This window comes from Girardinichthys multiradiatus, chromosome 18 (assembly GCF_021462225.1).
Source record: "Girardinichthys multiradiatus isolate DD_20200921_A chromosome 18, DD_fGirMul_XY1, whole genome shotgun sequence".
NCBI lineage: Eukaryota > Metazoa > Chordata > Actinopteri > Cyprinodontiformes > Goodeidae > Girardinichthys > Girardinichthys multiradiatus.
Window position 1 is genome coordinate 47,308,060 of NC_061810.1, and position 8,163 is coordinate 47,316,222.

Genomic DNA, 8,163 nt, shown 5'->3' on the forward strand with positions numbered 1-8,163 from the left:
GTACGCCACAATCATCTGTATTAAGACAACAAAAGACCTGAAATATTTCAGTTAGTGTGCAATGAATCTAAAATATATGAATGTTAAATTTTCATCATTACATTATGGAAAATAATGAACTTTATCACAATATGCTAATATTTTGAGAAGGACCTGTATAACTTATACCTAACTAATGCTACCATATTCTTTTTAAAGAGAAGATGCTTTTTTCTTCAATTCAATTCAAAAATACTTTATTAATCCCAAAGGGAAATTAAATGTTGTTGTAGCTCAATATGAAGGTTTCCTCAAAGAGCCGTTGTAGATGCTGATGGCTGTGGGCAGGAAGGATCTCCTGTAGCGCTCCGTCTTACAGCAGATCTAAAGAAGCCTTTGACTGAAGACACTGTTGTTGTAGGACAGTCTCATGAAGAGGATGCTCAGGGTTCTCCATAATGTTCTTCATTTTAAGAAGAATCCATCTTTCTACAATGATCTCCAGAGGTTCCAGAGGAGTCCCCAGAACAGAACCAGCCTTCTTTATCAGCTTGTTGAGGTTTTTTAAGTCCCTGGCTCTGATGCTGCTTCCCCAGCATATGGTGTCAGAAGAGATCACACTTTCCACAATAGACTTATAGAAGATATGCAGCATCTTCCTGCAAACACCAAAGGACCTAAGCTTCTTCAAGAAGTACAGTCTGCTCTGTCCCTTCTTGTAGATGGCTTCACAGTTGCATCTCCACTCTAGTCTGTTGTCCAGGTGGACACCGAGGTATTTATACTCCTCCACTTCTTCTCCCATGATAGAAATAGTCAGTCAGTCATTTTCTACCGCTTATTCCATAGTGGGTCGCAGGGGAGCTGGTGCCTATCTCCAGCAGTCTATGGGCGAGAGGCAGGGTACACCCTGGACAGGTCGCCAGTCCATCACAGGGCAACACACAAACACACTCATTCATACACCTAAGGGCAATTTAGAGTGACCAATTAACCTAACAGGCATGTCTTTAGACTGTGGGAGGAAGCCAGAGTACCCAGTGAGAACCCACACATGCACGGGGAGAACATGCAAACTCCATGCAGAAAGATCGCTGGCCAGGAATCGAACCCAGGACCTTCTAGCTGCAAGGCAACAGTGCTACCAACTGCGCCACCGTGCAGCCCTGATAGAAATAGTTTTTGACTTATTCCTGTTTCTCTTCAAATCTACAATCATCTCCTTTGTTTTAGTCACGTTCAAAATGAGATGATTGTTTCCACAAGTCTTTCTCTTCCACATCGGGATAGGAGGGAACAAAGCGCGCTGATGTCTTTTGCTGGCAAAAATACATAAATTCAACTGGATCCAAGGAAGCCATACGATCATCGATCATATGCACAGTTAGGTAGAATGAAATACTGTCTGTGTATCCGGTATTTTCATTCATGAGCGGGGAAATTAAGGTGTAAGAATTGCTTACATTTTCTCTCCGAAGACCCGCAGAAGCAAAACTGTGTCGAAGAGAAACCCCGGGAGAGAAGCTGTTTCTACAAGCAGAGTCTGAAGGAAGGACCACTGCTTGCACCACCGTGTTACGGTAACGAACAGCTGGTTGACAGACAGAAGAGCCGTCTTTCAAGCTACAGCTCCGGAGGTCAGGTTAGCTGAAAGCTAACCGCTTGTTGACTGTGGACGTTTCTTCGAACTTCATCGCCCCTTGGACAACATATCCTCGCTACGGTCAGAGGTTAGGTTTGGGCAGATTAACAGATAGGTTTAGGATGAAATGATCTAAACGTTTTCATGTTATGAAGTTTGTTTTGTGGAACCCGGCTATCTTTTTGCTAGCATGCTATCTGTAGCATGCTATCTGTAGCACACAGGCCGGTTTGTGTTCTTTGTATGTTTTAAAGTTAAGATAAACTTTATTTAAAGGGTGATTTTAACCAGAACATCGCTCATAACGCGCCGTCCGCGCTTATGCATTTTAACCCTTTTATTAACCCTGGTATTTTAAAGGTATGTGTTGATTCTGGTGCTAAGCTATCCGCTTCTTTGTTAGCTTAACTGCTAACCGGCTTGCTAGCACTAAAACTAGTCAACAGAAAGGTTGTTGGTTTTCAAGCTAGTGAATAATAGTCCCTGAACATCATTTACTAGATTTGATAACTAAGTAAACACCATTAAGCCCCATTTCTCCAGAAAGATTTGGCTCTTTTCCAAAATACCCCTTTTATAATCTTTCTTCGAATATTATTTCAATAAATAAAGGCAGCTAATTAGACATGTTAAGAAATGGTCATCCAGAAGGTTGGTTTTATTCAGCAAATCATTATTTAAAACATTATTTTATTAAAATAATATTTTGTGAATGGTTGTCTAAACGTTTGCTGATTATTGCCTAAATTGGTTCCAAGACTAATTTAACTTCATTTCCAGATTCTTCAAGATAATCCTTGGTTCTCAAACATAAACATTGCATGGTAATGTTGCATCACTCTTTTGGTCATGATTTCTAATCATCTTTAATCAACTTGTTTATATTGTACATAGTCCATTAGTCTTCATTATTCTTTAATTCTGCTTGGTAGTTTAGTTGGATTGTTTTAACATAGTAAAGAGTTTGTTGATTGAAATATGTTTGACTTTGAGTTGACTTATTTTTGTTAATAAATTCTTGTATTTTAAGAAATTGTGTGAATTCATTCCATATATGTGCAGAGTTTATGCTGTTCAATAATGTCAGAGCTCGTCTCACACCTTTCTATTCTGTCCTAATACCATCGCCTTACTGGGCTGGTATTCACAGGACAACCCTTAACAGACCCAAATATTATTTGATAAAATATTAAAATTAAATATTAAATAATATTCTCAGATTCATAATTACAACATTACTTATTCCTGTTTCTCTTAAAATCTACAATCATCTCCTTTGTTTTAGTCACGTTCAAAATGAGATGATTGTTTCCACACCATGCCACAAAGCGGTCCACCACCTTCCAGTACTCAGCTTCTTGTCCATCTCTGATCTACCCCACGACTGCAGAATCATCCGAGTATTTCTGCAGATGACAGGAGTCTGTCTTGTACTGGAAGTCTGAGGTGTTCAGAGTGAAAAGGAATGGTGAGAGTACAGTCCCCTGTGGTGCTCCTGTGTTGCTGACTACCTGGTTAGACTCACAACCCTTCAGTGTCACAAACTGTGGTCTGTTTGTCAGGTAGTCTTTGATCCAGGAGATTGTTGAGGCCTCCATCTGAGTCTTCTGGAGTTTCTGACAAAGCAAATCAGGTTGGATTGTATTAAATGCACTGGAGAAATCAGAGAACATGATCCTCACAGTGCTGCTGGCTTTGTCCAGATGACAGTGGGTTTGTTGAAGCAGGTGTATGATGGCATCTTCAAGTCCAACTCCACAGCGATAAGCAAACTGAAGGGGGTCCTGATGGTTTACTGTTTGCTTACTCAGGTGGGCCAACAGGAGTCTCTCTAGGACCTTCATGATGTGTGATGTCAGGGCAACAGGTCTATAGTTATTGAGGACTGATGGGTGAGTTTTCTTTGATACCGGAACAAGACAGGAGGTCTTCCACAACACCGGAACCTTCTTCTGGGCCAGGCTAAGGTTGAAGAGGTGCTGCAGAATCCCACAGAGCTGCTCTGCACAGGCCTTCAGGACTCTAGGGCTGACATGATCTGGACCTGCAGCCTTATTCCGATTCAGTCTCTCCAGTTGTCTCTTCACCTGACTTCTTGAGACACACAGGTGGAAGGGGGAAGCAAAGGAAGCATCAGCATCTTCTGATATGGTTGAAGGCAAACATGTAGAAGCAGAAGGGTCTAGGGTTGAGGTGGAAGATAAAACATTTGAGGTGTTACTGGACAGCTGTGGGTCCTGTGGGTCAAAGGAGGGTGGGATGTCTGTTTGGCTGTGAGCAGGAGAGGAGGATGCGAAGCTTGTTTCTGAACTGAACCTATTGAAGAATGTGTTCAGTTCATTGGCTCTGTCCAGACCTTCATTGTTCTGATCATCCTTCTGCTTGAAGCCTGTAATCTTCTTCATCCCTGTCCACACATCTCTGATATTGTTTTGCTGGAGCTTTCTCTCCATCTTCTTCTTGTACACCTCCTTGCTGTCTCTTATCTTGACTTTAAGTTGCTTCTGTAAACTCAATAATTCTCTGTCTCCCTCTCTGAAGGCTCTTTTTTTCTTGTTAAGCAGGTCCTTCAGGTCACTGGTGATCCAAGGTTTGTTATTGGGGAAGCATCTCACGGTTCTGGTGGGGATGATGTTATCCACACAGAAGTTCATATAGTCGGTTACACACTCAGTCATGGCATTGATGTCCTCTCCATGTGGCTGCCACAGTGCGTCCCAGTCTGTAGCCTCAAAGCAACCTTGCAGAGCTTCAGCGTCCTGTGACCATTTTCTCACAGTCCTCTTTATTACAGGTTGCCTCTGAACAAGGGGCTTATATTTCGAGCAGAGAAAAACAAGATTGTGATCTGATTTGCCTAGAGGAGGTTGTGCTGTAGAGATGTATGAGTCCTTGACATTTGCATAAAACAAATCCAACGTTTTGTTTTCTCTAGTAGAGCAGCTGACAAACTGTTGAAACGTTGGAAGTGTAGCAGAGTGAAGCATGGTTAAAATCACCAGATATTGCCACAAAAGCATTGGGGTTTTGTGTCTGTAGCTTAGCAACAACTGAGCTGATGGCATCACATGCAGTGTCGGCAACAGCGGAAGGTGGAACATAAACTGTTGCCAAAATAACACTGGTGAACTCTCTGGGTAAATAAAATGGACGGAAACTTACTGCCAACAGTTCAATATCTGGACTGCAGAGATGACACTTCACAGTTACATGTCCTGGATTACACCATCTGTTGTTCACAAGTACTGCCAGTCCACCTCCTTTACATTTGCTGCTCCTCTTTAAATCTCTGTCTGCTCGTATGGTTAAAAAGCCCGGCAGAGAGACGCTGGAGTCGGGGATATGATCCTGCAGCCATGTCTCAGTAAAACACATAATACTGCATGCCCGGTACTCTGGCTGGGTCCTTTGTAGGGCTTGGAGTTCATCCAACTTGTTTCCCAACGATATCACATTGCCCATCATAATCGACGGAAGAGATGGTTTGAACTTCCTCCTTCTCTCTCTTCTCTTAGCTCCTGCTCTGCATCCACGGCGTCTCCTTTTCAACTCATCAGGGATTTGGGGTTGTAGTTGAAGTATTATTTGAGCTTTTGAGATATTAATCAGCTGCTCCCGGTTGTAAGAAACAACCCCGTTGCCATGGCAATGCATCATAACAAATGTCCAAAAGTAGAAAAGTATTTGGAAAAATCCTCCAAGCTGCACAGCATCCGACACCAGAGAGGACAGTCGTCCAAAAAAAAAAAAATCAACTGTATCCACCACAAGAGGAAGAGTTCCCAAAAAAGAATAAATCAGAATCAAAAGTAACAGAGCTACTCCAACCTGCTGCCACCTTGAGCAACCCCTCCAACCAAGTCTTTTTCTAATGTTCTGTCACGAACTTTGAGATTTATCCCACCGACTGAGGCCTGTAGGATCTTCAGATGCTTTCTTGATTTATTTATTTATTTATTTTTGTAGTTTTTCCAGTGTTGATGTTGGGGTGAATGTGCTGGAATATCTAGTTGTGGGAAGATAACCGTCACTGTAGAATGAGAAATTAGTTTGGCTTTATAATCCTTCCCAGGTTAATGGACAACAACAGTTTCTTCTCTAAGGTCATTGCTGATGGCTTTCCACCCTAGCATTGTGTTCAAACATCTGCATGCTCCAAACTAGCAAACTCCTGATTTTATAAAAGGTCACTGTCACTGATCATAATTATTTAGATAAAAACCCAAAAATTGCTAAAGATTTTTGTTATTTTTTTACTATTTCTGTTTTGCTGCTTCACATGTTCGGCTTATTTGTTTAAAATGTATTTTCATGAGTTCCGGGACTGATTTGTCTGTTTTCTGACCAGAAAAGGCCAGATATCCAAGCTTGCTGCTGCTGTTTTTATGGACTGTGTCCCGCTGCTCAAGGTGCAGAGTATCCCCAGCTGGACCAGAACCTCGGCGTTCTGGTGTTAATGTGAAGCAGCTCTGCGTCTCCATCTCTCGTCTGCTGCGGGACGTTTCTCTCAAACTATGACCCAATCGTTGGATTTTGCGTACTTTCAGCTCCTCCTCGACCGAAACAGCGTCAAGTCAAACACGGACGCATAGAGCGAGGCCGGAAACGAGGCTAACTTCCCTTCAAAATAAAAGGATCTTTATTCGATCATGAATTCTGATTCCTGATGTATCAAAGCAGAACTAAACTAACTGTGGATAAAGTCCACTTAAAATCCATTTAAAATGCAATAATTCGTTAGCTAATGAAGCATATTTTACTTATTTATTCCTGTGTGGTTTATACATAGATTAATGGATGTGTTTGTGCATAAATGTACAAACAAAAATGTAGACGGCTTTGTGCAAAAGAAGAGCGAGTTTCCCAAGGTTTATAAAATATTTGGTACTTTAGTACCTGAACACATCATTCTTGTTCTAGCTTCACCCCACCGGCTGCGACTCAGTGGTAGAAATTTGGCCTGGCAGCAGGGGTGGTTGAGCATGGGCGGTTCTAGATAGGGGCCAACAGGGGCCAGTGCCCCTGTAGAACTGGTCCTGGCCCCTGTAATGAAGACGTAATACTAAATCAATTTGTTGATATGTACTGCCACAGAAACCTTAACTGATTTGTCCCTTGGACCAATTTAATGTTTTACCTTCACAGTTTTAGTTTAACAATTAATTAAAAATGAAGCTTTTGCACTTTTAGCTTCAGCCAAATTGAGATAGGATCACAGTTTTCATCTGCTAGATCATGGGACTGCAACCTGCAGCTCTAGAGCTGCAAATGCCTCACTTAATATATGAAATACTGCCCTCTTTCTTTGTTTCATTCTTTTGTTCTGTACCTCCATGAAAAAACACCCCCATGCTGACCCCCCTGGTAAATTTGGTCTAGAACCGCCACTGTGGTTGAGGGATAAAGATACTGGTCCAAAATATGTGACCAAATCAACACAGAAATACGTCAACAAGCAGAAACTTAACCTTCTTCCATGGCCATCTCAGCCATGATGCAGAGAGATCTTGCAAAGACGGGTGGTCAAATGTGAAATGTTATAAGAGAAAACTTAGGTTTTGTGCTATTGGCTAAAGCAGGATGCAAAATGTTAACTTTATACATACATTGGTGATTTAGTTAAGAGATGATTTAATAATGCGGGATCTTTTTTCTCCACTGAGAGAAGATTCATTTATTTATTAAGGTTCATTTATTTTTTGTGAATTCTTATAGTGAGATGATGCTGCAGCAACATGAAATAATTTCCAGCCAATTTAAACATCGCTACCCAGAGACTTAAAAAGGTTGAATGGCTTAAATGTGCAGTAGTAACTTTGCTTGGTTTAAATGGCACGTTTGTGTGTTTGTTTTATTTGCCTTTATTTTGAAAGCCTGTAGCGGAAATTCGTTGTGTAGCCCTCACCAGCTTGACAGCGGTCCCATGCAGCTCTTGCCTGGAAAGCATCGGTGAGTCCAGTTTGCCCGGTGCGCTCAGAGGACTCTGCGGGGTCAGGGAGCTGCAACGTCCCGCGGACTCTCCTGGAGCGGGAAGGCCGGATCCGGACCGCTGCTTTGCGACCAACACCAGTACCAGAGGGTGAGAAAGAATCAGTACTGTCTGGACTCAAATGAACAGTCAACATCCATCTGAGGACCTATCCCAGGAGAAGATCCCAGCGCTGGTTCTGAGATGAAAGCGGTCGGCAGGCAGGTCGGGATGTCCTCGGAGACGCCGAACGGAGACACGAAGCGGAGGCCGAGTTACCCCGGGGAGCTGCGGGCCAAACACGCCAACATGTCAGCCAAGATCTGGGTGAAAGTGGCCATGGCCATCGCTTACTTCCTCAGCGTCTCCGTGGCCGCATTCATCCTAGCCATCTTCTATGCGTTCTTCTGGAAATCCAGTTCGTCGTCCGGTAACAGCACCAGCACCGAGGCGCCGAACCGCACCGAGTGCGCGCCGAGGGTCGGATGACTGAGCAGGATGCGCGCATCAGACAGGTGAATGCACACACCTGACAGGAGGCTGCAGGGAGGCAGTGGTGGAGGAGGGAGGACGG

At 43.0% G+C, this 8,163-nt stretch overlaps 1 long non-coding RNA gene across 1 annotated transcript in view; it reads right to left on the bottom strand.

Annotated features, from left to right (window-relative positions):
• Positions 1–7,955, bottom strand: part of LOC124883939 — a 34,421-nt gene extending 26,466 nt beyond the window's left edge. Inside the window, exon 1 of the long non-coding RNA XR_007042358.1 lies at positions 7,527–7,955. This is a non-coding gene — a long non-coding RNA (uncharacterized LOC124883939). The remainder of the gene's footprint in view (positions 1–7,526) is intronic.
• Between the last annotated feature and the right edge of the window lie 208 nt (positions 7,956–8,163).